General features: G+C 37.1%; 1 protein-coding gene across 2 annotated transcripts in view; it reads left to right on the top strand.

Annotated features, from left to right (window-relative positions):
• The window catches only part of LOC6053351 (homeotic protein antennapedia), a 96,268-nt gene that overhangs the window by 1,389 nt on the left and 67,987 nt on the right, over positions 1-26,892 (top strand). For both annotated transcript variants that reach the window (XM_038259144.1, XM_038259124.1), the window contains exon 2: positions 20,041-20,139. The gene's annotated coding sequence lies outside the window, so the exon portion shown is untranslated. The remainder of the gene's footprint in view (positions 1-20,040; positions 20,140-26,892) is intronic.

The raw sequence follows: 26,892 nt of genomic DNA, 5'->3' as shown, positions 1-26,892 counted from the left end.
CCTTTTATTTTACATCATAAAACATCATAGAAGAGCGAACAATTTAATTTTCTTTAAAATTAACTGTATCCACTAAAATAAACTTAACTGTGTTAATAAAGTCCCGCCCGTGTGGATCAATCGGACCGCGCACTGGACTCACAATCCAGAGGTCGCCGGTTTGAATCCCGCGGCGGGCGCTCTAAAATTCTTTGTGTAAATATGGGTATTCGGCGCCGTCGCTCCGTGCCATACTTTCATACACTTAGGAGCCCAGGGCGGCGAAGTCCTTGTAGATAAAAGGAAGACACTAGTGGTTGGTACTAGCAATGGTGGCCGACAGCTATAAAGTCAACTTCGTGTTAATAAACCTTAATAAATGAATAGTTTTTTTCGCTAACAACTCCATACTCATTTCTTATTCTGTAATTCAGCTGTTTCCGTAAATTTCGTTCTTTGGAAACGAAAATATTATGATAGTATTTCAGATAACATTACGGTTAAATATTTAACATCAATGAACCTCTGGCCAATAGGATTGTTGAGCTTTAGTATGACCTCTTATCTTCCTTAAGATGAATTGGAATTTTAAAATTCAAGATTATTTGTTCGTGATTCGATTATTCGAAGTCCCACCTTCGGATTATCGAGTCTGGACTTTATAGCAATAACCGTTGAAGTCCGGTTGTTGTTACAAGAATTCAAAATATTCGGCTCATTAGAAAAATACTAATACGACGGATCACATAACAGATCCGGACAAAAAATCTGATGTCCAGATCGAGATATTGTTAAATTTTGATTTAATCGTACCTTTTCATATGGTTGTTAGATCCTCGATATTTTTGATTCAAAATTGTATTCTGAACCTATTGTATACACGAAGATGGACTTAAAGAGTCAAATTCAAAAGTACTTTTTTCAATTGATGTTACAGCACAGTGTATAATAAAACTCGATTTATTGGCTTGGAAACAATTTTTTTATGCATAGAAAAATTCCTAAAAATCACTGGAAAATGGCCTATTTTCATAGAAATTGTTATATTTTGTTCTAAAACATTTTATAACAAGTCCGAATTACTCCTTTTTTTAACTTTGAGTCCTATCCTACCAATTATTTTCTTTATTTATGTAGAAGTTGTAATTTTAAATTGCAATCATGTTATTTGCCACCTCCTTGCTGAACAACTTTACTCTTTGAATAATCATGTTTATGTTTCCAAACCAAAAACATGCCAAATCAATAGTTTAATTAAATTGATTATGTGACGCAAGCGCCATTAAGCTGACAATCATTTCAAATGAACCACATTTAATGCATCAAAATCAATTTTATTGAATATATTGCTGAAAATCGATTTGGATGATATAATATTATAAATATTATTGCATACCTTGATTTGTTTTCTTGTAAATGCAGTTTTTAGCAAAACTTTGAAGAAAAAAAAATGATTTGGATGGTTTTTGTTAAAAATGCTTTTCTTCTTTTAATGTCCTAAATAATAAAATGTCAAATAACTAATTTCCGGATAAACCATAAGGCCGATGCAAATATTTAAAAAAGTTTTTGTCCCTCGGCCCTGGCAGAGGTCAAGAGGGGGGCAAAAAAATAAAAAAATATAAAAATTTAAATAACAAGCCATAGTCTTCACATTTAAATGAAAAAAGTGTCTTAAAATGCATTTTACACTAGTTCAGTTGTTTTGCAATCATTAGTTTTCAAAAAATCTAAGATCTGACAAAAACAAAAATTGTATCGAAAAAAAAGATTTTGCATCGAAAATTTTCAAAAAATCTTTGGATTTTTTAATAAACCCAAACATGCTAAAAATGATTTTAAACGCAGGAGAATGTATTTTAATTTGATTTCAGCTGGTTGCAATTGAATTTTCATTGAAATTTTGAAGTTTATAGCAAAAATATTTTTTGCCCCTGATTTTCGGGCCAATTTTGAAGGGGGTGACAAAAACTTTTAAAAATATTTGTACCAGCCTAAGCATTATAGAAAACAAATGAAAATAATTCCAACAACCATAGTAAACTTTAAGATCTTTATTTCATCAAGATTAGTGAAAATATAGAAGATGGATTAATCGATGTTTGAATTTAAGAAAGCAAACCAAATGAAAACTGTAAAAACGCAGTTTAAAAGAATATTATTAAATCTTAAAAAAGAATACTTAAAATTATGTTCTACTATATACAGTCCAAACTAGATTGTCCGAAGCCTCGATTATCCGAAGTTTCGATTATCCGATGGTTTGTATGGGACTTCGGATAATCAAATCACAGACAAATTTTTTTTCCGTATTTTTTTTAATTCGGTTCTACGACCGAAGTCAAATTAGAATAGTTGGATGCCTTATAAATTACAAAATGCCTTTTTGTACTTTAGCTCAAAAATAAAAAAAACATCGAAAATAAAATGATAACATCGTGATTCGATTATTCGAATTTTGCCGAGGCCTTTGGATAATCTGGACTGTAGCACCATCAATTTATTTATTTTTTGACATGATAATGTCATTTTCATACTCCATTTTTGTAATTTTCACCGATCTACAAACTTTTCGAAATTGATTTGAGCAACTATTTCTAAATTCTCAATCAGTTTTTTACATGTTGTGTAGAGCTATTTCAAAATGACCACAAATGTCGGATTTTTTCTCCCAAATAGATACCCTAAAACAAAAATGGGGGAAACTAAAAATAACGAAAAACTAGGCAAACGAACTCTGTCTTTAGACGTAATCTATTGCAGCCAGTATTTGATTAATGTCTTTCATTCATTTTCGGAGTTTGTTCATTTTGCTTTTTCCACGGTGGAAATTATAGGTTACCTCCTAAAATTCGGCATCCATGCTTCTCACTTATTTTTTCTTCGTTCCGTTTGATTCAGTATAAAAAAGGTGTTCTCTAGTAGACAATACAAGAAGCAGGGAATAATACCATCAAGGTTTGTTTTCTTCTTGCATGACGTAGTCAACAGGTGATTTTACGTAATGTTATGTTGACTAGAACACAAGAACAGCAAACTGCAAAAGAATCCTGCTCTACCGAACAGGCCGAACTTAGGAACAGCAATTATCCACAAGGACAACGGCCCAATGCTGCTTGCGTCACCTTGTACCAAACTAGTGTCGCCAGGTAATAAAGCAATTTTTATGACGATAATAAAACGACTGCAAAAAAATTTAAACAGCAGATTTTCTTGCTTGGCTTGCCTTCCGCTGGGCATTGTATTCCAGAGGCAGCGGGGTTTTGCAGGCTTTGCTGGCAAATTAAATAATAAAACAGATTTCAAGAAAACGCATTCCCATGTTCGAAAAAAGTGAACATTTAGATGAAGTCAAAAGCCAAGATAGAACTTTGGCTTAAAAAAGCAGCAGCAGCAGCAGCTATCCAAGGGCACCAGGAAGAAGAATGTAGAAAAATTTAAACAGGTTTTTTGGAAGTTGTAGGTACCTGCGTGAAAAGAAAACTGTTTGGACTTGGAGCGCTGTTACGTCCAAACTAGGGAAGAAAACGGAATGATTTTTGACCAAAAAACACGAACTTCGAGGTCATCGCTGTGAGCTCTGCTCGGTGTGTCGCTCGAATGTTGCTATCTGTTGCTGCTCTGAAGTGTGTCTTGTTTCCTTTTCAAAAATTCTGGCGAAAATATTTTTATACGTTCGTGTTCTTGTTGTCTTCTGTCTCTTCTGGGCCTTCCTCCACTTGGCTTGGTAAGCTGCCTTTTGCTTACCTCATCCTCATCTGTCGGTTGTGCTTCGCGAAGGTTTTCTAAATTCGCAATAAATCATACAATATGTTATTATGTATGCAAGCTTCTTTTTTTATCCTTCGCTACAGTCTTGCACTTCCAGGCAGGAAAAAAATGAGTAAAGTAAGCAATTTTAAAGGATATGCTTCTATAACACTGAAATTAATAAAATATAATAATAATGATAATAATAATGTAACCAGAAGATTTATGTCCCAGATTACAAATGTGTAGTGCAATTTGCAGGAATAAAATCCAACCCACCGAGGACGATCCTTGGTCGGGGGAAAAAATGAAGCGATACTCGCACATGCTGGGTGACAGGCTCAAGTTGTATGGCTTTTTGTGCCTTTCCTTTGGACGGGCTCCAAAAAGAAACGCAAGGCATGAACCTGCGAAAGAACCTGTTTTTTTTTCATTCGTGGCTGTTTCGATGATTACGATGTTGGTTTTTTATATTGGTCAGCTTTTTTTCGTGTGTCTCCTTGGGGTCATACCGGTCGTCCAATGTCCGGAAGATTTGTTTCTTTCTTTGATTTTTTTTCTTCCCTCTTTCCACCGATAGCATGTAGGAAGTGTCACCCAATAATTAGTATTTCAAACACGTTGTCAGAATCGAAAATAAAACTCAAACTACCCGTTATCATCCATAGCGTCAGAATCACGATTAACTAAGCCGCGAAAGAGGCTTTTTCGATTGTATTTTAGCGACAAAGCCGGCGTGCCGAAACGAACACGTAATTTTTAATTAAATTATGTGCGATTATGAAATATAATTTGTATTATGTTAATTTAATTATGCTGTACACGACTTTGGCATTATTATTATTATTACGGCTACAGTGCTACAAATCACATACCTTCATTCATGCTCACTCTTTCTGACATGCAACGAGCACCACTTACACTCACACGGGCACGAACATCGCCCGTGTGTCTCTCGCATAAAGCATACAATCACGTACAATAACGGGTGTACACAACCTACAATCGAATGCTGTGTAACGACAGGATTTCGCCGAGTATCACTCGATGTTCCTGTCACCTAAACTCGAAAGTGTCCGATTTACCAAACGAGTTAGTTGAACCAAATCAACACGCAATTGGCACATTAGTAAATAAGACAACTTTGCGATCAACGCAGAACGCACAACATTGCACCAGTGTTTTTGGGCTGCAGTTCTGCAATAGAACTAGTGTTCCAAATTATGTTCTGCTTTGGAATGCACCAGGTCATGCGCACATAAATTATGCTACATAAAGTGCATGCATGCGTTGATGTTTAGACGCTTCTTAACATTGCTGGCACCGAAAATTCCCAAAGGTATTCACAAAATTTAATAAAGCATTATATTCATATTTTTTTTTAGAATCTTAAAAAATGCTCCATTTTAAAATACTCTATTACAATACTCTTACTTTAAAAGAATGTTGAAAGATATCGACATACTTTCAAACCCTCATTTATAAATTACACAAGAGAAATCAAGGTCACTTAAAAATAGTGATAAGCTTCTTTTAAACTATTCTTTTCAAAACTGCAATTCTTGGAATTGCTTTGCATCTGGACATCTGAAATTATTCACCTTTTTCTAATGAAACACTGATATATTTTTATTCAGATTCAACTCCTTAAAACTCTAATAAGTATTTCAATTTAAGGCATTATTGCATTAAATCCTCTTATATCATATCATTTTTTAAACAGATTTTGTCAATCCAGTAAATAATTCTGAAAAAAATACTAGTTGCAAAAAGAAGATTTTTTCAGCACGAGTTTATCCAACGAGGTTCACCGAGTTGGATAAATATGACAAGTGCTGAAAAAATCAACTTTTGCAACGAGTTCCATACAACATTTTTTGCAATTCCGAAAAACACCCTTTGAATAGAATTATAAGTTAAATGTTTATGTATTTTGTCAATTAACCGTTTAAAACTAAATAATGTTGAAAAGTATTACTTTTCGAAACAACTGCTGAAAAGTACAACTACAACTTTTCAGCATTTAATTTGAAAAGTGTTACTATACGATTCTGTTATTTTTGGTACATAAAAGTAGGCTTTTTCATCGTTCAAGAATGACAAGAAAAGTAAGTAGTTTCACGACGGAATTGCAAAAAAATCTTTTCAAGAATTACATCAATCAAATCCTACATATGAAAAGGACCAAAAATTACATAAAAATAGTTAAAAATTACGATTTTCAAAACAAATCTATTCTAATTTGCTGACTCAAAACAGTGGTCAATATGGAGACTTGCATCCAAAATTGTCTGGAGAATCGATTCCCGTGGTCAATTAAAAAAACATTAGAAAAAAGGTTTTATAAAATGATTATTTATTATTTTTTTATGAGCGACATACCATCATGCATTTGTTGTGACTGTGGGACTTTTTATTTAAATAATCATGAACGCACCTCTGAATTTGACGTGTATTTTACATTCAGTGTATTTTTTTAAGAAAGCCTATCAAAATTACTAATTTTTTTTTGTAAACTTTTGTGCACGTTGTAACGGCGTCGACAGCAATATATTAACTACGGAATTTTACAATGTACTAACACCCTTCTCAAATGTCATTCTCGATTGCAACTGTTTGCATATGCACAAAAATGGCTTATATATAAGCATAAGATAACACGTCTACCAAGTTTCATTGATCTCGGATAGGTCGGTCAAAAAGGGTCTGAAAACTTTCTGTTTTGAGCTGCATTTGTTCTATAAACTTGTTTTTACTTTGTAATGGAATACACAAATAAATTATCGAAAATGTTTTTTTTTTCAGAAGCGTCTTACTTAACCTTTTAATTGATATTTAAATCACTTCTAATTGTCTCATAAAGATATTCTATGCATCACAATTTGTGTTTCAAAGAAGAAGATGCTGAATTTTGAAAACATGATTTAAAAAAATCGATAGAGCCAATTGCTTGCGTCTGATAATATGAAACATATTTTTTATCAACCTTGACAAACCACACGGGATTTTGGCCAGTCAACAAGCCAAACATGATATCGTTGCACCCGTTTTTGATCCTGTAAATTTGCATTTTTTTAAATATATCTCTGCCAAATATCAATAAAGTTATTGGTTAAATTAGGCAGTTGAAAATGTATTGTGATGCACTTAAATTAGATTTAAACAAAATAGAGTCCATACTAACATTTAGAAATTGATCAATTTACAATTCTGAGACCCCTTAAATTTGCATTTTTTTTTTTTTGACAGAAGTTTCATTGAAACTGAGCTTTCAAGAGCTTTGCACATTTGAATTAGGAGCTACATTTAAAAACATTAAGTGCTTTTTTTTTATTCGGAGAAACTTTTAATTTGTGACCTGAACTATCTGGATCCTCTTTTTCAATACATAGAGCCATTTTGATTGTAAAGTTCAGGAGATCATGAGTTGTCTTTATGGGATTCATGTCATTTTAGTTAATGTAGAAACCAATATGTATACAATGCTACAATGCTAATTTACACTTTACACTTACACTACACAGTTCAGGAGATCATTAGTTGTCTTTATGGGATTCATGTCATTTTAGTTAATGTAGAAACCAATATGTATACAATGCTACAATGCTAATTTACACTTTACACTTACACTACACAGTTCAGGAGATCATTAGTTGTCTTTATGGGATTCATGTCATTTTAGTTAATGTAGAAACCAATATGTATACAATGCTACAATGCTAATTTACACTTAACATTTACACAACACAAATTGCTTGTAAACCCACGTCGTTAACAATCTGAATTGAAATTCTGTTTTTATTTTTTATATTAATCTAATTCACTATTGACTTGACACTACTTGACTTATAATTTCATTATTATTTTATCCTAAACAAAATCAAGTTTTTATCCCATCTTACAAAGAAATTAACAATTTGTTCTCAATAATAACAATAATAATAAATTATAATATTATGTCATTGAAACAGTAAAGTGCAAAATAATTAATTATCAAATGTTCAACCAATGTTAAAAAAATCAATAGTCTTCTACCAATAACCTGTTTCTCTCAAATCATGCATCAGTCTACGACTGTCAACCTAAAATCATCTAAAAAAATCAGATGGAGGCTGCCACAAAACTGGAAAATCATTCATCTGTGAAACCCAAACTGTTTACTTCTGACATGCGACAACTACTCGCACAAATTCACGTGTGTACGAACACACACAAACACACACACTCACATGGTCCCAAATGTTTGACCAGGCCAGACAGCAGTGAGGGGTAGGTCCTTCTATGGGGAAGGGGGAAGAGAGGAGGCCTGATGGAAATTTGCATTATTATTATCGCAATAAATCACTTCATTGAGCTGCCGTCGGTCGTTCGTCGTTTCGCGTATCGATTGAACGGGACGGGATGGCCGACACGTTTTACCGGAACGGTCGATTTGGTCCAGGTTCAGGTCCAGGTTCGGGCCGCGGCGCGCGGTGTGGAGTGTGAGGTGAAATGCATTTCAGAGTGAACTTTTTTTCTCTCTCTGCGCACTGCCTCCCCCTCCACTTGATTCGCTTTCATATTCGCGGATCGTCATGACCGTGAGGAAGCTCGGGCTCGAACTGGCGCGAGGATTGGAAAAATCAGCGGGCTCGCAGAGGTACCGCAGGTATCATTATCTGGATAAAAATCAATGTAAAGACGTGTGTAAAACAAGAGCAGCGTGAGACACAATGACGTTATTGAAGTGTACAAGATAAAGTTTCAATCAAAATTGCTTTGCGCACTCTTGCTCTTGGTTGACTTGGTTGACTGGCGACTCACGTGGCGCGGTGTGACATTATCGCGGAGGTGGCGTTGATGAAACTATTAGCATTCCATAAAAGTGTAAACAATTTCCACGGTGAAGCCATTGTTTTCTTTTTTTTGCGTGAAGAGAAGGAAGGCATTAGATTTTACGACCCGGTCGCATCACAGCCAAGCCATCGTGTTAGTTTGGGTGCTTGAGCCAAATGTTTTATCATGATGCTACGCTTAGAATAAAATATGATGTCATAATTTTATTCTAACATTTCAACATTTTCTGGAACCGACTCGAAGGTGAAAATCTTGAAGTTACCATTAACGTCTAGCTTAGGAAATTGATAATGATCACTTGGCACAGTTTAGTAACGAATTACTTATACGTTGTCCGAGCTGCTCCAGTGTGACTTTGTGACTAAATCAGATAGGTCGAGCAACCTGAGGGAGACACAGAGAGAGAGAGACGTCGTACGAGGTTATGATGTCCATTGCAGATTTACAGACGCACCGAGAGTCCCGATGCAGTCAACTTGTGTGCCAACGCCAAGAGGTACGAGGCTCGGTGCGGTGGGGAGAGATTCTTAGATTACGTTCTGTGCATTTAGATTGCCTTCTGCTGGAAGAGTGATGTGGTGTGATATGCTGGAGTGTAAATTTGAAATTTAAATTATTGCGACAAAAGTTGCAAGAACGACAGCGAAGAAGTAGGTGATAATTCGAGACGACAATGTTTCAAGCATTTTACCTACTCTGGTAGGTGTTAGATCCGGGTCTTGACATGTGTCGAGCATTCATTTGTATCGAATAAACATATGCTGGCCTTCAATCAAAATAATATATGAGAAAAATGTGCACTCATGAATAAGTTCAATCAAATTTATTGCTGATTTCAATATATTTTCTTTATTATTTAAGTTAATTCTTCGCGCTTTTTGGTATTCATCACAAAATCATCGACAAGGCAATTTTTCCTATTAGAATGGTATATTAGACGTTTGGTTATTCGCATCGGCAACCAAAACTAATCCATAAAGTAAAAAAAAAACTAGTTTAAGGAGATGCATTGGAACATCCTCTAGCACCCTGAGCAAAAATCTCGATTTTGATAAAAGTGGTCAATAAACGTTTCTTCAATAATGGCCATTTAGGTATTAATTCAGATGTTATTTCCAAGTTTTTTATTTACCGTTCGCCAAAACTCGGTTAAACAGATAAAGACAAGCTACGCTTAAGAGTCATTTTTAAATACCGTCACACGGGGTGACATTTGGTCTGGGGGGTGAGATTGTGTCATACAAAAATGCTGAAATTTGTATGACCCAATTTTGTTCTAATGGAACTTCAATATTTGATTCATTAATGTAAAAAGAGGATTTCAATAACTTATCACTAGTTTAAAAAAAAAATAGTTTAAACTTGAAAAATTTAAGAGCAATTTAATGCCAAATCTCATTGCATTGATGTTTTGCAGCGTAAATAATTTAAAATGATTTTTTTAATATTTTGAAAAAAACCATTTTTATTTTTGGTTCAGCTTTTTTTGAACTTAAAGACTACACAGAAAAAAATTATGTTAATTTGGAAGATTGAATTTTACCTCTTTAATGTTGTAATTTTACCTCAATTTAGACTGAAAAAGTGGCATTACATCATAAAGTGGTAAAATAACAAATTTGCAGAGGTAAAATTTCACATTTTATCTGACATAAAAGAAGTAGCCCTTTCCAGATGTAATATTACCATGATTTTTTTTACTGTGTAGATATTTAGCCTGATCTTGATATACTTAAAACATTATAATTCTTGAGAATTGAAAACATTTAATTTAAATATTAAAATTTTAAATTGATATGAAATAAGAACTATGTACAAATTTATGTATGTATATTGACTGAAAATAATTACCGAAATAAGTTTAATGTGCGACAGGTGCAGCGGCCGAACTAAATTTTAATTAGAATTTCCCAGTGAGTATTTTTGAATTCGCTCTGCCAGATACAGCCATTGCATCTTGGAAGGGCGGAGTTTAGACTCGGCACGATGAAATGTTTCAAATTTATTAGCTACAGCTGTTTCAGTCCTGTTGGCGGACGCAGCATCATCGTGGTTTGAGCTCACCTTGGGTTTTCCTGCCGGCAAGGGCCAAAGGGTCAACGATATTTGTCTTATTGGCCATCTTAGAACCTAGCTTCACTCATCTCGGGTCTTCTCGTATCAAATTAAGGTACTGCATATGGGGCTTGGATGATGGCCGGACTCGGAATACTTAAATTACAGGTACCCTATGAAAGGAATAATTTATCTTCGCTGAGGATTACGATAAGGTAACAGCTTTTGTGCGATTTTGAAAAATAATCGGCCATTTTTAAGCTCGACCGTGGAACCTCCTTCGTGGCTTTGTTGGCTGGACCTCTCGGCGGGACGAACCAGCGGAGTCGAGTTCACCTTTGGTGAACTGAGAGCGCGGTGTGTCTTACATTTTTTGAAAACTTATAACGAGACGGTGATTTATTATGCTTTGAATGTCAGAGGAGAAACGAAGGCAGAAATGTCTGGGCAACACAACACGCAATAAATTTCAAGTTTTCTTAGTTGTTATCCTCTTGGGCGTTTAGTGTTCTTCTTAAAGTCGCGGGGCCCGTGGTTCATTTACATCGTTCGAGGAGTCATGGAAAATGCTCATATAATTACTCGTATAAATCTGTCATAACGAGGATGACCTGTGCAGAAAGAAGCGTGTACTGCTTTAGACACGGCGGACTATTTGGAGGAAAATGACTGTATTTATTTCACCACGTGACATTTCACGCCGAAAGTGAAAGTTAATTTATTCAGCGGCCCCGAGGGACGAGTTGCGAGCTTATGGGTTGTGTCGTGTAAATTCATAATCATTGGCCAAAGTGGAATCAAGAGTGTGGGACTCTGCTGTGTGTGTTTTTTTTCTGTGTTCCCTGCTCTGTCAATTTGAACTGCAATTTCCAGATTTTGCTATTGTGTCCATCAACCGGTTTCGAGTGGGTGGTGTCCAGCCGATGAATGTGATTTAAATTTTAAAATGTATTAAAAATTCTATGAATTGTAAATACCATTTCCCATTGGATTTCGACCGGACCGAAGCTCTAGCCTCTCCATAGGCGAAGGAAATGTGTGCTGGCCTGAGAGCGGAGGAAATAATAGGATTTATTATGAAGCTAGAGATGGAAACTGCTGATTTCCGAGCCTGTTGTAAATTTCCCATCGGCACTCGGCCCGGACGGTCGAAAATTCGTTCACATCCGGTGTTGGTTGTTGGCGAACGATCTACACAATGTTTCGACCAGCAGGTTGAAAAGTTTTTTGGTGAGCGTGCCCACCCAGCGGCAGAGAGGCGTAGAAAAAGTTTATAATTATGTAAATTCCTAAACTTTTAACTTGTCATTAACCTAGCCCCGAAATTACTCCAAACCATTAATTTTGTGTTCCTCTTGCTGGCTTGCGAACGCACTGCCCGAACCCCTCGCAAGGTGGACAAAAACTGGACAGTCGACTCGGTGTTTCGAATTCATCGAGCGTACTTGCTCCGTTAGTGGGCCGCCCCAAAATACGAGACAAAACAAGCCAAGATTATTGCGAACGATAAAATATTTCATCCTTATACTAGCGCAACACCGAAGCGGACCAAGCCACCAAGGAAAAGTTGTGTCGTTTGAGCCGACCCAAATGTGGTGGCCAAACTCCTTGGTGCGGCCCTGTTACACGGAGGAGGAAACAATTATTGGAGGGTGTTACTCGACAAAATGTATTATTCACGTAGTAAATTCATCACACGGACTCCGGTGCCGAGTGGGCAATCGGAGGACAATTCCAACTTGGCAACCCCGTTTGCCCGAGCCGCATAATTCGATGTCACTTGCACGAGATGCTCGACATTCCTTGAATATTCCAAAGTGTGTTCAAACTATGCCAGAGTGGCTTGGCCTCCCCCGTCCACAGGACGAACTGCGACGACGACGACGACGATCCCTGCGACGGAGAAATATTATAAGGGTTATAAGGTTAAAGTTCAAGTTAAAGTGAAACATAAAGCAAAATCTCAACGCTGGTACTGAAAACCTCCAGAACGACGACGAGCGACACGAGGGGGCGAAGGAAGAAATTATTGATTTATTATTTGACTCTTTCGTAGTCGGTGCTTGGCTGTGTTGGTTCGACCGGCTTCAACCCCAAACTGAACATACGGGCACGGGTGTTGGGAGTACGTACGGTGTGTACATAGGGAATCCCGTCCATGTAGGGAACGACGACGACGACGACGACTACCAACTCATCTATCTCCGTGTTTCGAAGCCAAGCTCAGGCTCAGAACTTGCCAGATGCAATCCTTTGCTGTGTATCCATGCACCAGGAGGACCCACCGGGAGAAAAGCTGGCAGCAGACGACGAGGATACGTTTTTCATTTCCAGGGTTCACCGTCGAAATTATGCTGGTGGTGACCAACACAGTCTCACCAACCCCAGAGTGTGGCCCCCTGTTCTGGTGGCTATGTTCGACTTGCCTCTCTCGCGGTCGTCGTCGTCGTCTTCTTCGCAGGGATAACGGTGAACGTTGTGTGCATCTGATGGCAGGATAATTTATGTGCACACCTCTTCGACCTCCCCGACGATCCAGCCGGGCCCCACCAGCTGCACCCACCCAAAATTCCATCTATCTCTCTATGTGCTTGTGCACTGCCACACTCTCACACTGGTGTGTCGTCCTTTTTGGCAAACGCGCCACACCAGACAGGGCCTTCCCCAATAATGATTTTCATCGTCAAGGGAAAATTGCAGCGCCCTGGACCAGGAAAACCAAAATTAATGACTTTTAAAGCGTGGATTTTTCTTCGCAGCTTGCGGAATATCGTCGCTCGTGCTCGTGTTACAGGTGACCGTGCGAGCACGTGGAAAGCTATTGATTGCGAACTGAATCACTGGAACAGGACAAGGACAACAGCTAGGCACCGCCAGTGAGCGCGCCCGCCACCAAACGTAAATCAATACAAATTCCATTCAGGTACACCGGAGGAGGCACCGAGTGGCGCCACATGTGCACACACACTTGGTTTCAAAATTGTCTAGCATCGACCTGTTCCCAAAAACCCCGGAGAACCCAAGACTGTGCGAAATAAATTTAATTTCGACCGAATGCTGCTCATCTGTTCCATTAGTTTTTGTCGTATGTTCAGTTCGCTTGACCTGCCAGGCAGGCTTTTCTGCCAGCCCAAGCAACATTTTAATTTATTTCCAAAATGCATTCAGGGGGCTCTGCCGCCGACAGTTTTTCCGGGACATACACCAGAGAAATACACTGACTATGAAATTTGTTGCATGTCTGTCTCTTTCTCTTTCTCTATCTCTGCTCCATGTAGAACATCCCCACGGTTGTGCTGGCATTTGCACAAGTACCTGGTATGAACGTACGTACGTATGAACATTGCTAGTTGTACGAGAACCCCTCCGGGAGTGCATGCAACCTCCTCCAATCGCTCATGATGGAGGTTGTTTCGAGCGGTAATTTGTACGAAATCAAATCTACACTAACAACATCGGTTCGGCAGGGCCGGAACATTGTTGTATAACTTAAAGGGTTTTTTTCGGAAAATTTTGCTTATCAACTGTTGGACTTTGTTTTGAAACTTTGGGGAGTCTGGTTTCGTGCGCTTTTCCTGTAAACTTTAGGAAAGCCCCTCTACTCTAATTTCTATTATTCTAATTTCAAACAATTTAGTTTTTTGTAAAATGTTAATTTTACATATTCCTTTCAATACCTTCACACATTTACCACGAAATTTTACGAGGATTTTCTGCATTGGCTTCTCATGTACCAATTTTTATTAAAAATTTTAGTTTAAAATTTTCATCAAATTTGTGGAGAAAACCATATTAAATTTAAAACTTTTTCCATCGTTCTTAACTTATCCAGTCTTTTTAAGATGTTTAAGAATCGTGAACTACAACAACTTTATTGCAAAATTTATAATTACCATTTTTAAGTTTTCTGTAACTTTTGGGTTCAACATTCATTGTATATTTTACATTGAACAATATATTTTTTCAATCTTAAGGCCTTTAAAATAACACTGACCTACAAAATTGACAAAAATTACTGCGCAAGCTCAACTCGAGGGGAAACATGAAGGTTGGGGAACCCAAAAACACTTGCACTTATTTTTATATTTTCTACTTTTAACATCAAATTCGAGTTCTGTGACTCTATTTTAATCAAATTTGAACGGTTGATTGCCTGTTACACTGAAAATCTGATCTATTTTTTTCAATATTTTATTACCGCCATTTAAGGATAATAATGAAGATCGACAGTCAAAATAAGACAACAACAAAAAAACAACATTTTTTTATTTGATTATCCGAAAATAAGATTATCTATAGTGTTTTTTCCACAAGACCTTTGGATAAACGAATCTGGACTGTATAGAAAAATTCATACTTTTGAATTATGATCGAAAGACAATTCTATTTTTTGTAAGTTTGTCACAATTTGGATTCAGCAAATTATTGTTTCATAGAAAAAAACAATTATAAGATTTCTAAGATTTCCTGTAATTTTTGAAGGCAATACATTAAAACCATGGATAATGCTGATGATAGAAATTCATATATTGTATTGAAACTGTGAATGACATAATTCTTAATTTGAGGATTATTAAAAACAATTTGATTAGCAGTTCATTATTGACAAAAACATAAAAGTTGTTTGTTAAAGAACCGTATACCGGGGTGACTTTGACAGAATTTCAATTAATTTTTTGAATATTTTCCAACTGGTAAGGTTTTTCTCAACATTATTATTTTTAAAACATGTACTGGGGTAGGCCACACAAAGTCCATGCACTATTTTTGAAAAATAAAAAATTTCAATAGTGTTCAGAAAAACAGTTAATTTAAAAATCAAATTCCGAGGGGACTTTGATAGACATAGTTTTTGTTGTTAAAATCAGATTTAAGGTGTTCAAACTTAATTTTTACGTGAAATGTACCTTCACTAAGTTTGCTGATATAGTTTTCAAGAAAAAAGGGTATATTTAGTTAACTAAGTTTATGAGCTTTTTAACAAAATACATATAAATTTTAGGCAACATTGTTTTAAAGTCGGATTTTCCTTGAATTTGTTAAAACTTGTTTTGTTTACAAAATTATCGATATATATTGCATTTTAAACTTAATTCGAAGCATGAATCACAAGTTTTCGCATTTTACATGTTTAAAAAAAACACATTCTCCATGTGGAAAATTGTCTAAAGAATCCGAAAATGCATTCCGTTTTCCGATACAAAATCATGTTCATTGAGAAATTCATGACACTTCGAGAAGTTTGAAATAATGCGTTTCATCAACATTTTCATAATTATAGTTAACTAACTTTTTAAACTTTTCAAAATTCTATGAATAGTTTTTCTTGAGGTACTTTGAACACCTTTCTACCACGGTCAGTATGATTTCAAACCATTCCGTACGTATTTAATGTGTACTCTTCATTTTGCGGAAAAAATATCAAACCTATCAAAGTCACCCCATTTTACGGTATCCTTTGAATATTAATAAATAAAATAGTTCAATATTTTATGTTTGATTTGACATTTGAAAATAAAAAAAAAAATAGATGGAAAGCAACCCAACAATTATTTGATCTTTCGTTGACAGAAAACTGTCTGCCATGTATTTTTTTACAATAACATCCGCATGTAAAATTTTCAGAGAAAGTACTTTAAAAAAACTGATAGAATCAAATCATATTTTTAAACAAAAAAAAATCCGTCGGTGAAAAAAACTCCGACGGCAAAGTTGCCCAAATGGTGATATAACACCAAAGAAGCAGAAGAACATGGAATTCAACAAAAATGGAGCAAGAATGAAAATTATGGCCGCCACCGAACTGCCCTGGTAGTAGTGAATGATTTATTTTTAATCCCATAAATTATATGATTATTCCCTTATTTTTGTATCTGCCCGTGTCCCGCATTCACACACATTCATTTTTCTATGGTGCTTCTCACCATACCGGAAGGCCATTTTTCCACACACACACACAACATGTATAATGTCTTCTTTGAGTTTCGGGTGTTGTAGTGCCAGATTCGATTTATGAACATTATGGAATCCTCAAATTTATCACCACAAACACACTCTCACATGTAAACAAGCCGCCGCCGCCGCTGGGCTGACGAAACGAGCTGCTTTGGTTCCCATCCGCTCATCATCATCATCATCACCACCACTACAAACAAGCAAACCCCGTGTCTACAACAGCAACACGTTCCAGCGGTGCTGGCGGTCTGCGCAATAATTTAGAACATGATTTAATACGTGAAAATTGCTCGCGACGCATCGTCACTCGTTTTCTCACTCACTCACTCGTTCGCTCGCTCACTCACTCGCTCATCAAACTGATTTTCCAAATCGAGCGCGAGATTTGCGTTCTCCAGTTGCCACAATCGCACTGGATTGAGTGCAACCGGAAGTAATGCATTTGACCTGCTGACTCTGCATGAGTCTCTTAAATGTTTCTCGCTCTCTCAAAAAAGAAATTCTCGCCATCACTTCTGAGAGAGTATTTGGTGAAATATGGTTTGTTTACAGTTTTCCATATACAGAAGGTTGTGGGGAAAGTCTTCATAAAAACACATCACTTAAATTTTCCGAAATAATCGTAAACACATTTTTAGTACAAGCTTTTATAGCGCAAAAAGGTCCTGTGCTTTTATCTATGTTGCCATAAAAAAGCTTTCTCCGAATTGTAGCATGATAAGCTGTCAAGTACTAGAATGTAAACGAGCTCACGTTCTGAACTATAATCATCTAGTTATGTTTGTTTTGTAATGAGAGGCTAACGCAGCATGCAATCAATGTTTATCGGAGTGGAAAACTGAGTGACTACATTATTTATAATTGCATACTTGGCCACACGCAAACTATCGTTTGCATGTGAACTCATGTTGCGTTACGTTCGAGCAAATTTGAATGTCGTTTTATACAGAATTAAATTGCAAATTTCTTTCTTTCTATATTTTGAGTGGTATTAGAACATACACTGTAGTATGCCATAAAAATCCTGAAAATCAGCTTTTATAGCTGAAAGCTAAGGATGTGTGTAGTACAAGAGCAGGGATAAAATAAAGCTTTCCAATCTGGTACTACAATAAGGAAAAACCACGCCAAACATCCTTGCCATAAACTAGCGGTCCAACAGGAAAAGTCTTTATTTGAGTATCGAAGTTAATTTAATTCGCATTGCAACAGTTTCATGAGTACATAAAATTTGAAACCGACGACACCCAAAAACGGACCGGTTGAAGGCGTTGGGTTAAACAAACTGTTCAACTAAGGAGGGAAAATAAAAAATGACATATGTATACTTGGCAAACGACAACACAAAAGCAACGCAAATTCACAAAAAGAAGTCGAGAGAAACGCCGCTCGAACACCTTTTGGGAAACAATCGATTTTCCTTTGGCCGTACCGTCTCATTGAGGACTCTGCAACTGCTCGTTTAAGGAACGACGACGACGACGACGAGGTGCACACTTATTTTAAGGCCTGGCCACGCGGTCCCCCGGAATCTCACCTGTGCCTCAACGGCGAAGAGGGGGCCCATATAACGATTAGGGTTTGTAAGCAATTTGAGCACACACAAAGAGCAGCAACAAAAACAATCGAAAAGGGTCAAATCATCCGAAGCAGCAGCCGAAGGTGGATGTTAATGAAAAGCCTGTAATTGATACGATTGGCGGTTCAATTGCCTCGGAAGCGGTGCGAAAGTTTAAAAGGAGAGGGAAAAAAAGCAAGCTGATTTGTTTATAGTTTATTATTGTTATTTCCACACTTACTGCCTTTTAAATTGAAATCTTGATAAGAGAAGCGATGAAAATCAGGTACGATACTTGAATGGAAATGGATTGAACTCGAAGTCTGAAACTTGGTTTTTTAACTATCAATAGTGGCTCGCCTTATCAGTTTGCTACACGTTTGATCATTTTTCTCCCTCCTTCCAACACTGCTAGGGAAATCGATCACGGGATCCACAGAGACTGCGCGGTGCCATGGGTAAATCAAAATAAGATGAATTATTTCCACCATTAACGAGCATCGGGGCGCGCGCAAAGAACAATGCTTTTTGGCGGAGATTCCGCGAATGGCGATAATGATTATTGCCGCGGGAAATGGTATATGGGAAAAAGAAACCCGGTGACATCGGGGCAGCCTTTTGTCGGTGCGCTATTATTCTTTTTACCTCCCGGGATCGGCGCGCGATTCCAACTGTTGATCTCCCGAAGGTGTCCCCGTAACGATCGAGTGGGAAATTCAACCGAACTGAGCAACTTATAAACTTGCTAATTTAAGTGGCTTTATAGGTCAACTAAAATTTAAATGCTATCAACTAGATTTGTACTTCCTACTGTTCAACACTCATAATAAAATCTAAACGTTTTACGACCCATTCCACCGTCACTAAAATCACACTTAAATCACCAAATTCAACCCCCTCCGTTGGCGGCATTTGAAATTTTACTTTAATCGTGTTTTACAAACATTAAATGAGCCATCGCCGACGACCATAAAGATTCCGGTTCTGTACGCCGCAATGCAGCCGCCGGTAGGAAACCACGAAATTAAGCGATTAAAATTCGACAACTTGTTGCGCGAAGCTCTGTGTGTTTATTTTTGGTAAGGTAATTTATATGCTAACGGTTATTGTATGCTTCCGCCCCCTCCTGTGGCGCTTGGCAACATATTATGCTGGCGTTATTGCACCGGCAAAGCGATAGTAACGCCAAGCTCTCCTCGTGCTTTTCGGCTTTCACTCTGTTCGTTTCTGCGTCGGCAAACCGGTCTTAGAACATGTGCTACGATGAGATGTGTTTGCACGATATGATCTAAGGGGGTCGTTCTCAAAATACGTCGCCGGGCTAAAAGAGAGAAATAATTTTAGTTTGGGCATAATTTTCACAAAATGCCTAACAAAAATTCAAATTAAAACAATCTTCTTCTACGTTCTTCGTGAACATCCCACCGGCCTCTCGTCATTCCAGTGAAACTTTACCACGCTGAAGCTTATGGTTCCCCTAGTGGTCGCTAGATGTAGCTAGTCTAACGTCTAGCCAAGCTTCCCACCATTAGCACTTTGTTCTTGGCTGGTGGTGTAACGTGGCATTCTACGCATGCGCGTCGGCAGATGTTCTCGGCGAGAGTTGCTGTTACGAGTCTTGATACTTGGTCGTTACTTATATGTTTTAAATTGTTTGAAATTAATTTCGTTCGCATTGCTCTTCAGAACTTTTTCATTTTAAATATTATTGTGTATTTGTTATTTATTTCAGTATCTTGTTTGTATAATAATTGTAAACTTCACTGTATAGATCCTCTTCAAATTAAAATTATTTTTTTCATTTTAAAACAATTTAATTTTTCCAGAATTCTGCATTGAAACTAAGTTTTCGTTTTTATTTTATCTAAACTTCATTACTATTTTTTTTTTTCATTTTATACTTTCAGCTCCAGAACCTAAAGGATTACCATTGGATTAATAACTGTTTAAACTCACCAGCGATTAAACTGATATCGGAGAATATCGTTTGTCAAACGCTCAAACAGGTACGTTCGATTGCCTTGTACAATTTTGTCCAGAAATCAGAATGCAAAACCATTACACAGCATTCACACCTTGTCAAAACAGAGCCAGTCAAACAGATATTGCACCGGTCATAAAAAGGACGAACCCCGGGACTCATTGTTCCTTTTTTTTCGAAGGTTTCGGGTCGAAAAGAGAAATTTTTGCATTCTTTTATTTCCACTGGAAAGTTTAGAGAACCCAAATGCCATGGACCATAAAACACAACACGGACGGACGATTGGTGAAGGTCACTACGTAACATTAGGCAACTTTCTCTTTTTTAATTCTCAACAAACGGGCGATCTTTTCTGTTAGTTGCCTTCTTGACGTTCGAGGTGGTGAGGGTACGATTTCAGTGTCAGTCTGTTGGTGGAACTGGAGCATTCAGAGTTGAGCTCGCCGGAAATGGATTGTGTTGATTGTGTTGTTGATCGGTTTGTGAAAAATATTGTGTAGTGTTCTGATTTGAAAAAGTGATATTTCTGTTCAAGTCAACTTTGTTAATCACAAAAAGGATTTGAAACGGAATTGTGTTCAGATGTGAATCATCTTTTTTGAAAAAACATGTTTTTCTACCGCTGTTTAGCTCGCTGAAAACTTTTTTTTTAGTTGTTGCGGTCAAAAAGGCAAAAAAAATGTAATTAAAAACCAAATTTTCGAAAAAATTTAGCAATATTTTCACGGTCAAAATTGTCTTGGAATCTTGAGTTTTCTATGCTAAGTTTGCACTTTTACTTAGAACTGAGCCTCCAGCGGATGAAAAATAAAGTCCAGACTCAATTATCCGAAGTTCGATTATCCGAAGGTTTTTGTGATACTTCGGATTATCAAATCATGAAGAAATTTTTTACTTTGATTTTTTTTTGTTTCTTACTTATAACATTATATCCAAACTCTGCCATTTTAATCAAAATTGAATAGTTGCCTTAAAAATTACCAAATGCATTCTTTTAAAATTTTCATCACTGCCATTGGCCGCCATCTTGTATTTACAATTTTATAATCACTTTGGAGCACACAGACAAAAAGAATTTTTAATGTTACATTGTTAATTAATTAACTTTTGCACGGCATTAATAATTTGAATTTTAATGCAATTCGATGTAAATTTGCAACAAATCAGACGTAAAAATATGATTTCACGTGTGATACAGACGATTACATCGAATCTTAAGTTTACAGCAACATAATGTCCGTGTCGAGTAAATTTACATTTTTTTGTGTAATTTTGTGGCTTTTAATCTTGACAATCAAAAATAAGACAACGAAACATTTTTTTTCGTGATTCAACTCTTCGAAGATTCGAATATCCGAAGTGAAATATTTCCTATTTATTCGGATGGTCGAGTATGAAATTTTATGTTTAAGTTTTTATCAGAGTTATAAGTTTTAAGTAATATTGAAACAGATGTCAAGAATATCATCAGAATCATAGGCATTCTCTGTTCTACTGCGAAACAAATTTGTAATTTTTTATGCATGCTTCAAAATTGGGTTTGGCGTCAAAAAATCACATTGATATTAAGAAATTAAAAAAATCTAAAGCATTTCTATCAAAGGTCAAACTATTAATTCAGCATGAACATGAGCATGAGAGATCACCCATGGTTGCCCCTCCGTTGCTGAACAGAACCGTAACATCCTTTCAGCACTACTGATCATAGGCTTCGACGATCTAACGGTGTTTCCCTTACCAAAAGCATATATGAATGCGCTGAAAAGATAAAACACCATGATTGCCAAAACAAGATCAGTTGCGAATAGCTAACAGTCATTGGCCACCAACGGCGCCCGCCATATCAGTTTGTAGATCTCGATTTTAAGGGACGGGAGTGTTAGTTAGCGTAGGTTGCTACAGCTGGTTTGCCACAAGCGCCAGAAACCTGAAAATTTGTTAGTAGGGTAGGGTATTTAGTCAGGATTCACCACAGCAGATGATGATGCGACCCAAAATCAAAATGTTTGTTGAAATTAAATGTATTATTCTCAAGGCAAGGAATCGGATGCTGCGGATGAGACAGTTCCCGTTTATCTGTTGTTAAATTTTAAATGAAATGGTATTTTTTTGTCTTAGACAGCTGGCTGTGGAAAGATAGAACCAAAATCATTTGAAATTAATGAATGAAGGATTGAACAGTGCAATTTTTAACATGAGATGATTTTACGAGTTTTAAATGATTGATGTTTAGTGAGGTACGTATTAAAGGTTAAACTATTAATTTTCAACTAAGGTACCCAGCAACCTTGGAAGTTGTTGTCTTCTTCTTCCAAAATTGTTGAACTTATGGACCCAATCCTGAAATAATTTGATTTTAAAAATTGATAAATTTTGTTGTAAATAGAAAAATAGAATTAGTAGCTTAAGGGATCCAGAAAAAAATAACTCTACAGTTCCCGTAGTTTTGAATACATTAAAATGTCTGTAACAAACATCTGGGTGCAATAGCATTGGTTGATGTGCACCGTTAAACATTAAAAGTAATCATACTTATGGTAAATTTGACGCAATCAATTTAATTTGTACAAATTAGGCTGAAGTTTCTTAAAACATATTGACTATCAATAATGACTCAGAACACATAAAAATCTTTAAAAATCTTAAAACAAGTTCGATACTTTTTTAATTAAACATTGTATAAGTGTTAATGTTGTGAAGCAGTTGCAATGTTCATTTATCAAATATCTGATTAGTTTAAAATACATCGTAACAGCCCTGTCGACCTCCGACAATTAATTGTTTTTTTTTCTCTCTCTGAAAAAAATCAAATTTTCATAGTTTTTCAGTAAGGAGCATTTAACAGACATGCAGATGAACAATTTAAAGCATTTTTGAATTTGAAAGTTTTGTAAGTTGACCGAGAACCAATCGAAAACTCGCTTTGTTCACAAATTGCGCTTAAAACCTTTTGAAAACTAACCCGAGAAATGATTTAGTTACTGTTTTGAATTTGAACCATCCAGCAAATAGCACTCTTTGTTAGAGGGCTGCATTTTTAAACTAAATCAAACTTAGGAAGAGAAACAGATAAAAACCTTCAGCATTCAATATTGATAAAATAATGTCATCTAAAAATTTATTAAAATGAAGGAGAAACCGGTAAAGTGTCAATTTTATGCAACAGAAGCCGAAATCTCTCCGTTGCACAATCCTTCGAATGCAAATTCAACAAGTTGAACATTCATGCCCTACGGCAAGACTGCCAACGACTGTTGAACGTGTTCAGCTGATTATCCGACCCGGCGGCATTAAATCTTCGGGACCCAGAATCATCAGCGTGGTGCGGTAACAACAAGAAAATAATTCTATAAATCAATTTTAATTCCAACCACCTGTTACTTTCGCTCTTCCCAGACACAGAACCCGGTACAGCGCGCATGGAGTTCAGCTGGGAAAACTGTAGCGCCGGAAAATCATGCATATAATAAAACATAAAATCCTCTCGCTGCTGCCTGGGTTCGGATGATGATGCTCTTACGTTGACTTCAGTTCCGCAGCCAAAAAAGCGGAGATTCCCGTAACAGCATTCCAAAATACCGAAAATGCGCTGCTCGGAAGCCAGCCAAAGAACCGAGAGCCACCGTCTGGCTGGCTGGTGCTTCTCTGACGTAACGACTTTCTAAGGCCATAAATTTTCGGAAACCAGAGCACAAGCACACAACGAAAGCGTCTGCTGCCATCGGGGGTATCCCCCCGGCCCGCTTTTGGCAAACGGAATGGGAAATGGGAGGAAGAATGACACAGTTTTTCCTTGCTGGCAGAAGCTTCATGATTTCCTCCCGATGTCAAGTTCAATGGCCCCATTTCGGATGATGATGATGATGTGGCTCCCAAACTGACCAATCTTCTTGAGACCTCGGAAAACTCTGCTGCATCGCTGACGAACCCGTTGAACCAAGTTGGCATTTCTAACTTGCCGTCGCTTCTTTCTGCTAGTTCGTTCAAAACGCAATTCACACCGAACAGCACTTTGAAAAATGAATAATGGCCGCTCCCCTAAAAATTGAAAACTGCTCTATATGTGTGTTTGGGTTGTCCGCTCCGCTCATTCTCTTCTGCCTGCGCCCGCAGACGACGACGGCTGTGTTTGAGCTTCCATTGCCTTCCCATCATACCATGTTCGTTCGTTTTTTTTTTGTTTTTGGCCTCTCTCTTCTGGCTTTGTCCTTTCGCCTGATCTACCACCCATCATCATCATCGCCTATGCTCTTCGGCTCATATGTAAGCGCTGTATGTTTTCTCTCTCTCGCTCTCACCAACTGACAACCGCTCTCTATCCCTCTCGTTCTCTCTCTCGCTCGGTACTCGGGGTTGGATTTGGTTTTTCACGAGCGGCAGCGAGCAGTAATGATGGATCTGGTGTAGTAACTAAGTGGGAAATGAAAAACAACTCCGTGGAGATTGTGGAAAACTGGCGTGTAAGAAGTTTTTCTCTCCAGTTTCGAACGACGGCGGCGGCGGGGTCGTATTTGTAGTTGTGGCTTGCCCCGATAGATTCCTTGGCGCGTTTTTGGGGGGTGCAAGAAAGTTTACCGCGAAACTTTGAAAAGAAACCTAGAAGGGGGCCCACAACCACAACTCCGTAGAAAGGATATATCCTTGCGAACGGTTACGACAACGGCTAACAACAATCGCAATGTGGTGAAGCAACGAAGCGATAAAACGGCAAAAATGTGTTTGAAATTTATTAATTTATTGATAACGATCGCAAGTTCAATTTTAATTTAAATTTCCCAACTTCTCTTCCGCTTGACTGACGCTTCAAATTGAAGAAAATAACCTCTATTTTCAGGCCGGGAGCTGCTTCCTTACACAGCAGACTACGACGTCCTTCGCCGTTGGAACGTGCCCCGGTTATTGATTGAGCCGAAAAACAAAATCCAAACATTTTGGCGAAACTGTTGAAATGATTCAAGCGCATTGCGGAAAGCCGTCGGCACGAGACGACACAATCAACAGTGTTCAACTCTGCTCTACGCCGCTAGTCGAGCCAGCGCCGCAATCGTAATGAATTAGTGATGAATTTAAATGGGGCCTGCTTTATAATTTTCATTTTCCGAAAAGGGGTTTTCCTCGAGCGCGGGCCTATTCCCGGTGGTCAAATTATCATATTTAGGCCGATTTTAGAGTGGAGAGGACAATGCGATGGCTTTATCCTCTTAGAATGATTAATGGCAAAGGAGCTCTCCCGTAACCTATGGCCTCAAGTATTACAGTGTGTGTGTGTGTGTGTGTTTGTTTGTGTTTGGTATATCACGCTTATTCTTGCAAATTAGTGTTAATTAGGTAGCAATAAAATATTCAGAAACTTTTAAACACGCGATGGACTGCTAAAAAGAGCAGGAAATAAAAAAAATTGAATCCAAAAGTTGAATTTTACACAACCACTTTTAAAACCCTTAGTATTTTATTAAACGAGAACCATTTTATCCATTTTTTTTCATTACATTCAATTTAAAATGTATTCGTGTAATTTCTATTTTAATTGAATATTTTTTTGTGAATTTCAACCGATTTTACCCGACATTGCTTAAAATCAAATTTCTAAGATCTTGTTATTGCAGGTATTTCGGGCAAATTTAGTTAGAAATGTAATTCTGCGATTACAAATTTTATTTAAAATTTTTGTTCCTCAACCAGAGGTGGATCAGAGATATAAATATAAAATGCTAGCTATAAATTAAACTCCAACCTTCAAAATATATCTCGGCCAAAACAACTGAAACTGATAGAATAACCAAATTGACCAATCGACCCGAACGACAAAAAAAAATACCCAAAACAAACTTAATGGCCAAAACGATTGAATTGGCCAAATCGATCAAAATTACAAAATTGACCAAAACACCAAAACGAACCAAAATTAACAAAAAAAAGTCAAAGCCAGAAGGAACAAAACAGCCAGATGAACTGAATTTCCAAGACCAGATCGTCCAAACTGACCAAAATGACCAAAAAAAACCAAAACGACCAGAATGGCATAATAGACCAAATTGACCAAAACGGTCAAAATTACCCAAAAGCCAAAACGACCAAAATTATCAAATCGACCAAAATGGCCAAAACAACCGAAATCACCAAATCGACCCTAATGGCAAAAACGAACGAAATGACTATAACGATCAAATTGGTCAAATCGACAAAAACGGCTAAAACGACCAAAATAGCCCAAATGATCAAACTAGCAAAAATGGGTAAAATAATCAAAACGACCGAAATCACCAAAATGGCCAAAATGGCCCAAATTGTCAAAACGACCGAAAGGGCTAAAACGATCGAAATAACTAAATCGCCCAAATGACCAAAATAACCCAAATTGCCAAAACGACAGAAATTACCAAATCGACCAAAATAGTCGAAACGAACGAAATGGCTAAAACGACCAAAATAGCTAAATCTACAAAAATAACCCAAATGGCCAAAACGACTGAAATTACTAAAACAACTGAAATGGCCAAAATGACCAAAACGACTGAAATGACCAAAACGACTGAAATGGCCAAAACAACCAAAAAGGTCAAAACGGCCAAAATGGCCAAAACGACCAAAATGGTCAAAACACCAAAATGGCCAAAACGACCAAAATGGTGAAAACGACCAAAATGGTCAAAACGACTGAAATTACTAAAACAACTGAAATGGCCAAAATGACCAAAACGACTGAAACGACCAAAACGACTAAAATGGTCAAAACGGCCAAAATGGTCAAAACGGCCAAAATGGCCAAAACGACCAA

Source organism: Culex quinquefasciatus, chromosome 1 (assembly GCF_015732765.1).
Source record: "Culex quinquefasciatus strain JHB chromosome 1, VPISU_Cqui_1.0_pri_paternal, whole genome shotgun sequence".
NCBI lineage: Eukaryota > Metazoa > Arthropoda > Insecta > Diptera > Culicidae > Culex > Culex quinquefasciatus.
This window is presented reverse-complemented; position numbering and strand designations above follow the sequence as displayed.